The sequence below is a fragment of the Desmodus rotundus genome, chromosome 6 (genome assembly GCF_022682495.2).
Source record: "Desmodus rotundus isolate HL8 chromosome 6, HLdesRot8A.1, whole genome shotgun sequence".
Taxonomy (NCBI): domain Eukaryota; kingdom Metazoa; phylum Chordata; class Mammalia; order Chiroptera; family Phyllostomidae; genus Desmodus; species Desmodus rotundus.
The window spans coordinates 11,281,314-11,290,355 of NC_071392.1; the positions used below are offsets into that span (position 1 = coordinate 11,281,314).

Genomic DNA, 9,042 nt, shown 5'->3' on the forward strand with positions numbered 1-9,042 from the left:
CTAAGAGGCTACATGCAAAGCAAAGCCTAGTGAGGATTCTGGGGGGAAACAAACCATTTAAAATATCCATATTTGAAACTTAGACAAAACAGAGCTCCTCTGAGGTACAAAGAAATATCTTCTAAATTAGTCAATCTGCACATTTTAATTTTTATTGGTTATATTTTCTTAAATGTTTTGTAGTGTGTAGCACACCTTATAACAACCATTGGCTGACCTTGAACTCTGAATGCAACACAGATTCTTTCCTTAAATAGAACCACAGAATATTAGAGTAGAAGATTCCTTAGAGATCCGTTAGAATGGCAGTTCTCAACCCTGGCTGCACTTCAGAAACAACTTTGGAGCTTTTAAAAAGTATAGAGGCCTAGGGTTCCACCCTAAACCAGTGAAATCACAAGGGGGTAGAGAGAGTATTTTTTGTAATAAACTCCACAGGTGGTTCTAGCTGGCTGCCAGGATTGAGAACCACTGATACAGAACACAGACCTGCATTGCCCGACACCGCAGCCCACAGCTACAAGTGGCCACTGGGCACTTGAAATGCGACTAGTCCAAATTAGGTGGTAATTGCAAAGTGCACACCGGATTTCAAAGATTTATTACCAAAAAAATTGCAAAGTATCTCATCCACATTTTTATATCGATTATATGCTGAAATGATAATATTTCAGATATGTTGGGTTAAATAAAATGTTATTAAAATTAACTTCACCTGGGGTTTTTTTTTCCACCTTTTTAATGTGGCTACTAGATCATTCAAAATTTCATATGCAGCTCACATTTGCGGTTCCCACTATTGCATGGTGTGGGTCAAGACCAACACTCTTTCATTACAAATGAAGAAAGTGAGGCAGGGAAGCATATGAGTTCAGGGCAGCACCCTGGGGTTCCCTCTTCCGGTCTTAGGCATCATCTCCTGTTGCCATAGACCACTTTGCTGCAGAGCTAGGAATGGCAGAGCCCTGAGGCTCTCAATCAGATTTTAACCTTTCTTTCTTTTGTCTTGCTATTTCTTCTAGGATTTGATATTAAAATCTATTTCTGTTAAAATCTATTTCTGTCCCCTCTCCACTGTGCACGTACTTGGGATTTGTTATTGTAGGGTGACTCATGAAAGCAGAATACCGAGGACGGATGTTAAAAAATAAATCTAGAAAAACATTAGCATAAAGAAAATGTAGAGAATGGATGAAAAGGATCATTAAGGCTTTTAAGAGGTAGATGGTCAAGTTCTAGCCTGTGAATATGTTACCAGGTTGTAGTTTAATAAGTAGCCCTGGAGACCCTCAGCATTCTAAGAGCCACCTTCAGCACAGAAGCAGGCTCTGCTCAGAACTCGGAAGTCTGAACCTATAATATTGTCTTTCCTCTCAGAAGGGCTGGCTTTCTGGACAATATTGTCATTATAGTGAGGCAAATCGGGGTTTTCATAATGACACCCCACTCCATCCCTAGATACCTTGGTGGAAATGGACTTTGCTCTCAATACTTCTACCCTCTGGTGCATGGGTTACTACCTGGTCACTCAGAAGCCAAACAGCATCATGGCTGACGTACAGAAGAAAATATTGTTTTGATAAAGTGGAATGATCCTACCAGATCTGGCAAATGAAGATAACATGTACTTCTAATAACCAGCTAATTCAAAAAAAATAAAAATAGAAACCAAAATGTTTGTTGTTGCATGTGGTTTTCCCCCCATTGGGAAACCAGTAGAGAGCAAATTGCGTAAACTGGCTGAAATGCGTTATATTTGAGAAATCATACAACACAGGGCTCCTCGGTAAAATAAAAGAATAAAAGAGACCTGAATTCTGATATAAAGGCTTCATGCGAAGAGCTGGAAAGGAAACCTACAGGTCAGGCCAAACCACACATATAGTAGATGAATTCAAGATTTCTATTGAGATATTCTCGTTCCCCATCCTAAATACTGTATAACTTAAATGTCACCTTAAATCAAATGTCTGGTGCTCTGGAGCCCCCTATGTTGCATGCATGATTTCTATTAGCTATGATTAGTCAAGTTTTGCCAGTCAAACCACAAAGAGCATACTTCCAGACTCAACTCACTCTTCATGTAGTAATAGTCACCTCTAAACCCTCTCATTCCTATACACCAACCTGGAAAGATAATAAGTTACAGATGGGTCCTGGGCCAAAGTACATCTGCCAGAGTGAAAACACTTGTTGCTCTATTCAACTAAAGGAAACATTATTGATTTTAACTTTAAATAATTTCTCGGATCTCTTCCTCAAAGGGGATAAAGAATAGACAAGAAGTAAAGAAAGTTACTGCCTTATTTCTGAGATGGTCTTTTAGGCCATTTTTAGGTCTGCCTGCTTTTTAGTCTCAAACGAAACCTGGATGGTGTAGTTTTATGGCGCATGTCTAATTCTAATGGTGAAGAAGAAGAATGACCTTCAAATAAGGAGGTCGATATTAGAAAAATTAACATCACAGCTATATAAGAATAAACAGAATAGAAACTGCAGTTTAAATGGTCAGGGCATTCATTCAAAAGATCTGATTTTAAAAAATGTCTTTGAAAGGTTAGTGATCAAAGGCTTGAAAACAGCAGGCATCCAAAGCCATGGGTTGTGTTTCATTTGTGACAAGGACATTTTTGGTGGCCTAGCTCATTGGGAAGAAAACCTGATCGACCTCGAGGCAGAGACTGGGTGTCCAGGCTCCGTGTGGCACTCTTTAGCTCTGGGCCTTGGATGAGCCAGGGAATGCCACCAGGCCTTATGTCCTGTTCTTCAGTGTGAAAAGGCTGGGTTATGAGTGAGAAGACCTCCCCCGTCTCCAGTGCTACATATGCTACAAGCCTTTCTGTCTTATCCTCAGAATCCCTGGGCCGAAAGGAACTCTTACTCTCTAAAATTAGTTCAAGCCAAACACCAACATGGCAGTTTTCAATGCTTGCTAATTTTAGGGTAGAGATTAGAAATGTAAACCTTGAGGAAATAGGAGGATGCAACTAAAAATACATATTTTTAAAGTGTTGAATGGATTCTGATCTATTTTTCAGAAAAGATAATTGGTCAACAGAGTGAGCCTGGAGGAGAGAAATATGGAAATGTCAACCTAACATCTGATACATTCAGGAATTTATCCTAAACTTTGTAAGTTTTATTTTGAAAGTTCCAGAGTCTCAATAGAGCTTCAAATTTTTGCTCTTGTTTCTGGAACGGCGTTTTCATAACCTAGAAATTTGTAAGTGCTCTCTCTCCCTCTCAAGTTTAATTCGTGATTTGTGATTCCCAACAATGCCATACTAATGGATCCTCAAAAAAAACACTAATTGCCCATTTTTTCCTAATTATAAAATGCAAAACTCTTTAGTGAAAATATTAAACATGATGTCATTTTTAAAGTGCCAGACTTTTTTTTTAAGCAATGCTACAAAATAGATAGCTTACTTAGTTTCCAAATAGCAACACAGAAAGGTTCTTTTAAGTCTACTTAGCATATCTGAAAGTGCTTCTTTCTCACACTTAAATATTCGAGGCTATTGCCCCCCAGTTTATTACCTGACTCCATTGTATAATTTTCTCAAATAGGATTTACAGAAATAGTCCCAGATTTAAATTTTTAAACACTAATTTATAAAAGCATTGGTTGGTTCCCATAATACAGCTAGTAGTCAAACTGGACAAGATAATGAATTGACTGAGATCATTGTTCCATCTTCATCCAAGAAAGCTGCCTCTAAAAAAAGATCTTAAATTGCTGTAGAAATCCAATTTGTGAGATGCAAAGGAAGCATATAGATGGGAGACACCCTCACGGTCACATTAATTTTGTGCCTAACAGCAATGCTTTGAAATGAAGAAGAAAAAAGATGACAAAAATAATAAGCCCACTCAAATCCCCAATTTTAATTTAACAACACAACCAGAAGAAAACTAACCACAAATACAAATACAAAGTTCACATCTTGGGGAGCATCGAGAGAGCATCATTCCCACATACACAAAATAACTTGCAGCTGAATAAGAAGCAAATTCCAATGCTAAGGAAGTATTACGGTAAGATGGTGATACATCACTGCTAAAAGGTAAATTATAGTAAGAAATTGGGAGACCAGGAACTTGACTCAGTACAGCTAGTCATGGAAAGTTCGTGATAATTGATTGGTTTTCAATCTGCAGGTATGGGAAACTGACAAGTAATTGTCATGAAAATCTTCAACTTACGGTCATTGAAAAGCTATAAAGGAAAAGTCTCTCCACAAACTACCATTCATTTAAGCACCTAGTCAAATAAAAGCTGCAACACCACAGGGATGTAGAAGTAAAGGCACAGTTTCTACTTTTTGGATGAGAATGTTCTAATAGACTATCTGCTCCTGTATTAACTATATGAGATCACAACTGACTTCTGATTTACAGGCAATTTACGGGCATCAGCAATTTACATTAAAAAACAGTCAGCTTGAAGATGCTATCAACTGAACAAATGTGTTTACTGTGAGTAAAGTTGAAAAATAAAAGTCACTATGAGTCAGTCAGGATTTTAAAATAATAGATCTGTTTAAAAGGCTACAAGCAAAGGAAAATGGGAAAATTTACAGGGAGGCACAGGTGAGTTCTTTCATTGTTTTCTTTTTAAGTTTTAGAACTAAAGTAACAGCTGGTATTCAATCGACAGCACCCTTCTTCAGGGGGAACACACATTGAGGCTGGAAGGTAGAAAAAGGGTTTTTTTGTTCATTTTATTTTTAAATTTTAGGTTTCTTTTTAAAGAATTCCTTCTTTTTTAAAACTTAAGTACTTATCGAAGTGATTCATAAAAGCCCATGGAATAAGGGAATCCTTACCTGACACGTAAACATGCTCACAAACATTATCTTACCCAGGAAATAAAGGTCTTATTCGCACACGCACATGCGCACGCACACCCCCTTCCACACGGAGTGCTACCGAGTCCCAGGAAACTGACAAAAGCAACATTAAAATTGAATGCAAAATACAAACCCATTTTCCGAATTTCGTCTATGAAAATACAAGATCGGCCTCATTTAACCAACTGCAAAGTCCCCTTTCTGCTTAATAAGCATAATAAACATCATCTTACCATTCTCTGTAGAATAAAGGCAGCAACGTGTTGCTTCCTGCAGCCACCAAATCAAGTTTTTTTTCCTTCCTTTCTTTCTAGGAACCTCCTTTACACCAGCAATATTAGGAAAAGAATGAATCTGAGTATTTGCCTCAGTATTTCAGACTGCAAGACTGTGAAACTAACTCTTAGTAAAAAAAAAAAGAACAGGTCTGGTATTTTACAATCACTTCTGCAACTCAGAGGTACCTCCTGGATTCTCGTACCTCCTTTCCTCCCTCGTTCTCCACGTTTCTTTTAGTAATGAGACTAATTTTTCCAGTAGCCTTAAACTCCCTAGATTTAACTGACATGGAAAATGTGACTGAAAACTTGTAGAACTGTCTAGCCTCCAACCCTACACAGAATCAACTTTGTTGCAACTGTTGAAGAACACCTCACAAGCAGCTACTTGCTCGCCTAGACTCCTGAGCTGCACAGCACAGAACACCAAATAACAGTGCGCCATCTAGTTAGCGAGCGGCACTCTCCATTCTAGAAGGGGGGACACCTTCAAACCCAGGGAGTTAAGGACTCACTTGTCAGGGCTCAGCTGCTCTAAAGGTCCAATTGTTTATTTAAATAAAAAAAAATATATCACTACGGAGATAATCCACATCTAGTGGATATGGGAAAATTTAGGTTATAATGGCACTACAAACTTTTACATCTAACTTTGATTTACAAGATAAAAGCAAGTTTTAAATTAAAAGGGCTTTCTGTTAATAGAGCTTATTATTCTGAAGACGGGAATGATTTTCTTCGAAAGTTGTCCCTGAGTGCCTGCCTATTATCTTTGCCTTTCCCCTTCCACTAATGAGCATTTATCTAAAGAGCCTGTTAATCCTCTGATGTGTGCTTCTGGTCAAAGGTAACAGTTTGAATAAAACCACTAATCACTGATCACTAAATCACTGATCATTAATCACACGTTTCAGCGTCAGCGACCCCGGGGCCATTTGTTCCTTTAGGTCTGTGCATCACAAACAAGAAGTTTAACATCTTAGATGTCCATGGATTGCGTGTGGGTTCTACTATTTCACAGCTAAATGTGAATAAATAATAAACATGGCCACAAACTCGGGGAACGATGGTCAATTAGACCCCAGACAGGAGTTTCACAAACGCCTCTTCTACAGCATGGCTTTCACTGTGAAGACACTAGACCTGGTTGTAACAAACATGTGTCCTTCAAGAAATCCCCCCCGCCCCAACTCAGAATATAAATTTTCCTTTGTTTGGCTTTCACCCACTCCAAATCAGAGAGCACCCAAATCATCTGCCCTTCCATCCAAAACCCTGCTGGCCGTTCATTTGCTTTCTGCTGCACGCCCCCCCCCCCCCAAGAGGTTTTTCTTTTATTCCCGATGCATGTCACAGGCAGTGTTTTTTATTTCAACTGGCAGATTCGAAGTTCTGACTCGATTCAATAACTTAAGTATTAAACTTCCTCCTTGTGCACAGAAACTTAAGGCTAAGAGAAAGAAAGTAACACACGACAATTCAGGATACTGTACTTTGGGTTCAAGGACTCACATTCCCTCACTTTGGAAATGGAACGTTTACTCTTGATCCTTGCGACTACATTTAATTTAGTCAGCATCCTCTCTTCTCCTTCCCTCTTGTCTTAAGCAGTTGGAGAAAGGCGCTCTGTCAAATTAAATACTTTGTTTGCAGCGGGTGTGTTGTTTTCCTAAGTCACCACAGGGACACGGTATTGTCACAACGTTTCTCAGCATTTCCTGAGATGCCTTTTCGGTCAGGGCTGAGCACTTTGCGCCCTGGAGAAGAGGGCTCGCTGGTGCCTCGCTTAAATAATAGAAAAGGGCAGATTGTGCCTGAGCCGATCCTGTACCGCGCTCCGACACCAGAAGCTCTTACCCACACTCCAGGGACAGTGATCGCCCCAGGGAAAGCAGTGAAAGGCGGAGGCGGGGCCGGAGTGATAACGGTGTGGGCGGGAGAGGGGGTGGAGAAGGAGGGGTCCTGGAGGAGAGGGCAATAAAGATGCCCAGAGAACTGGAGACTGTACAAGTATGTTGGGGGCTGGGGGTGGAAAGCAGAGTTGCTTTGTCAGCATTTCTAAGCCCCCGAACCCTTGAATATCTGAAGCTGTTAATCAAACACTTACTGGCCTGCAGAATGACGTAATGGGCCTGCATCCAGCCTTTATTCCTTGACACATGTCAGAGAGGGAGGGAAAAATAAAAATCAAACACGCTCCGCGGACTCTGACAAAACATACAAGCAGCCCACTCCGGTTCCTGGCCTCGAAAGAGCATCAAGTGGTGGGCGGCACACGTTCGGGGAAAGTTGGGGAGGGGGTGGCCATCGTCTGGGACTTTTATCTAGCAGTCATACAACCCCTTCCCCCAAACAAATTTATAGCAAAAAAAAAAAAAAAGCGGGATGCAGCCGCCGGGAGAAAAACATCTCCTTGGTTCCTTCGCACGTCTTGCCCCTCTAAGAACTTCGTGAAAAGTTTAAGCGGTTCCGTGGAGAATCTGCCGTAGAGGTTCCACCGCCAGGAACTGCCACCGCGCCTCAGCGGCAGCTGTCACTTGGGGCAGCGGCGGGGAAGAGGTAATGATACCAGCGAGCACCGGACGGAGGGAGGCAGGGGGCGGCTGGAGGAGCGAACGCAAGCAGAGCCTCGCCACTCTCGAGCCTTCCGCGCCTGGAGCCAAAGGCAAGTGCCCTCCAGGGGCAAAGTTCCCTCCTCGGGCGCGCGCCCACCAGCTGCGGCGGGCAGCCCCGCGAGAGAGGTGGCAGCAGCAGGCCCGGCACCCCGGAGGGGGTGAGCCCCCGCGCACCCGCCTGTCCACCGCTAGGTGACCCGGCGTCCTCGCCGCGCCCGCTGGAAGTTTGCAAACTTTCTCCGGGGGTCCGCCGCATCACGGGGAAGTTGGGGACTCGGGGGAAGGTTCCTGGCTTGCCATCTCCGCTGCCGCCGCCGCTGCCACCGCTTGACCGCACTTCTGGAGGGTTCCGCACCTTGCCAGGTCTCTGGAGGCAAACACACACCCCCGATTCATAACTGTTCCCCGTGTCAGGGAAACACACGCGCGCTCCCACACACGCACGCACGCCGGGCGGACACAGCGCTCACTCCACGTTAGCATCCCTCCAGTCGCACGGCGCGGCGGCCACAGAGACGCGCTCCGGGATGGACGCGGCGTGGGGTCTCTAGGGTGGCCTCAGGACACAGCAGAATTCCACAGTCCACCAGCATTGCTTCCCTCTGGTCCGCCAATGTGTTTACAAACATAGATCACCCTCCAAAAAAAATGCATCGCATCTTCCCTACTCCTTGCCCTGTGACCTGCCCACTGGACCAAGTAACCTCTCGGCGGCTGCCGAGAGCCAACCCCTGCCAACAAGTACGCTCGGGAGATGGCTCCCTCGGCAAGTGCAACAAAAGTGGCTAAATGCAAAAGCCCCAGAAGTGGCCCAGCCGTATTTTTAGGAACTTACCAAACAAGTGTGGAGAAGGCAAGAGCAGAGCCCGGGTGAAGGGACCACGTTGGACTGAGCAAAGATTACAATACATTCTATTTAGAGTGCATTACATCACCCCCCCGGTGACGTCACGTGGGATTCCTGAACTTCTAAATCATTGCGGTCCGCGGGGGAGGGAAGGAGGGGCGGGGCCGGAGCGCCAAGGGGGCGGACCCCGCCCCGGCCCCGCCCTGACCCCGCCCCAAGAGCGGACCCCGGTGCACCCGCTGGAGAGCGCGTGTTGGCAGGCGGCGGTGGCAGCGACAGCGCAAGCAACAGCTTGCAGAGCCCAGCGCCGTGTGACACGGCTCCCTGACATTAGTGGTGTGAGTCAGCTTGGAAACAATCCTCAGGGTTTCAGACAGGACCATGGAGGAGGGGCTCTCCTGCCAGGAGGGCCTGGAAGCGTTTGAAAGGGGCTGGGATGGGGGTGGGGG

At 44.0% G+C, this 9,042-nt stretch overlaps 1 protein-coding gene across 2 annotated transcripts in view; it reads right to left on the reverse strand.

The window, feature by feature from the left end:
* Positions 1 to 8,687, reverse strand: part of CREB5 (cAMP responsive element binding protein 5) — a 374,435-nt gene extending 365,748 nt beyond the window's left edge. Inside the window, exons 1-2 of one of the 2 annotated variants that reach the window (XM_053927053.1) lie at positions 8,582 to 8,687; positions 7,921 to 8,113 (exon numbers count right to left, since the gene is read on the reverse strand). The gene's annotated coding sequence lies outside the window, so the exon portion shown is untranslated. The remainder of the gene's footprint in view (positions 1 to 7,920; positions 8,114 to 8,581) is intronic. The other variant, XM_024562990.3, reaches the window with a different exon arrangement.
* Positions 8,688 to 9,042: the final 355 nt, after the last annotated feature.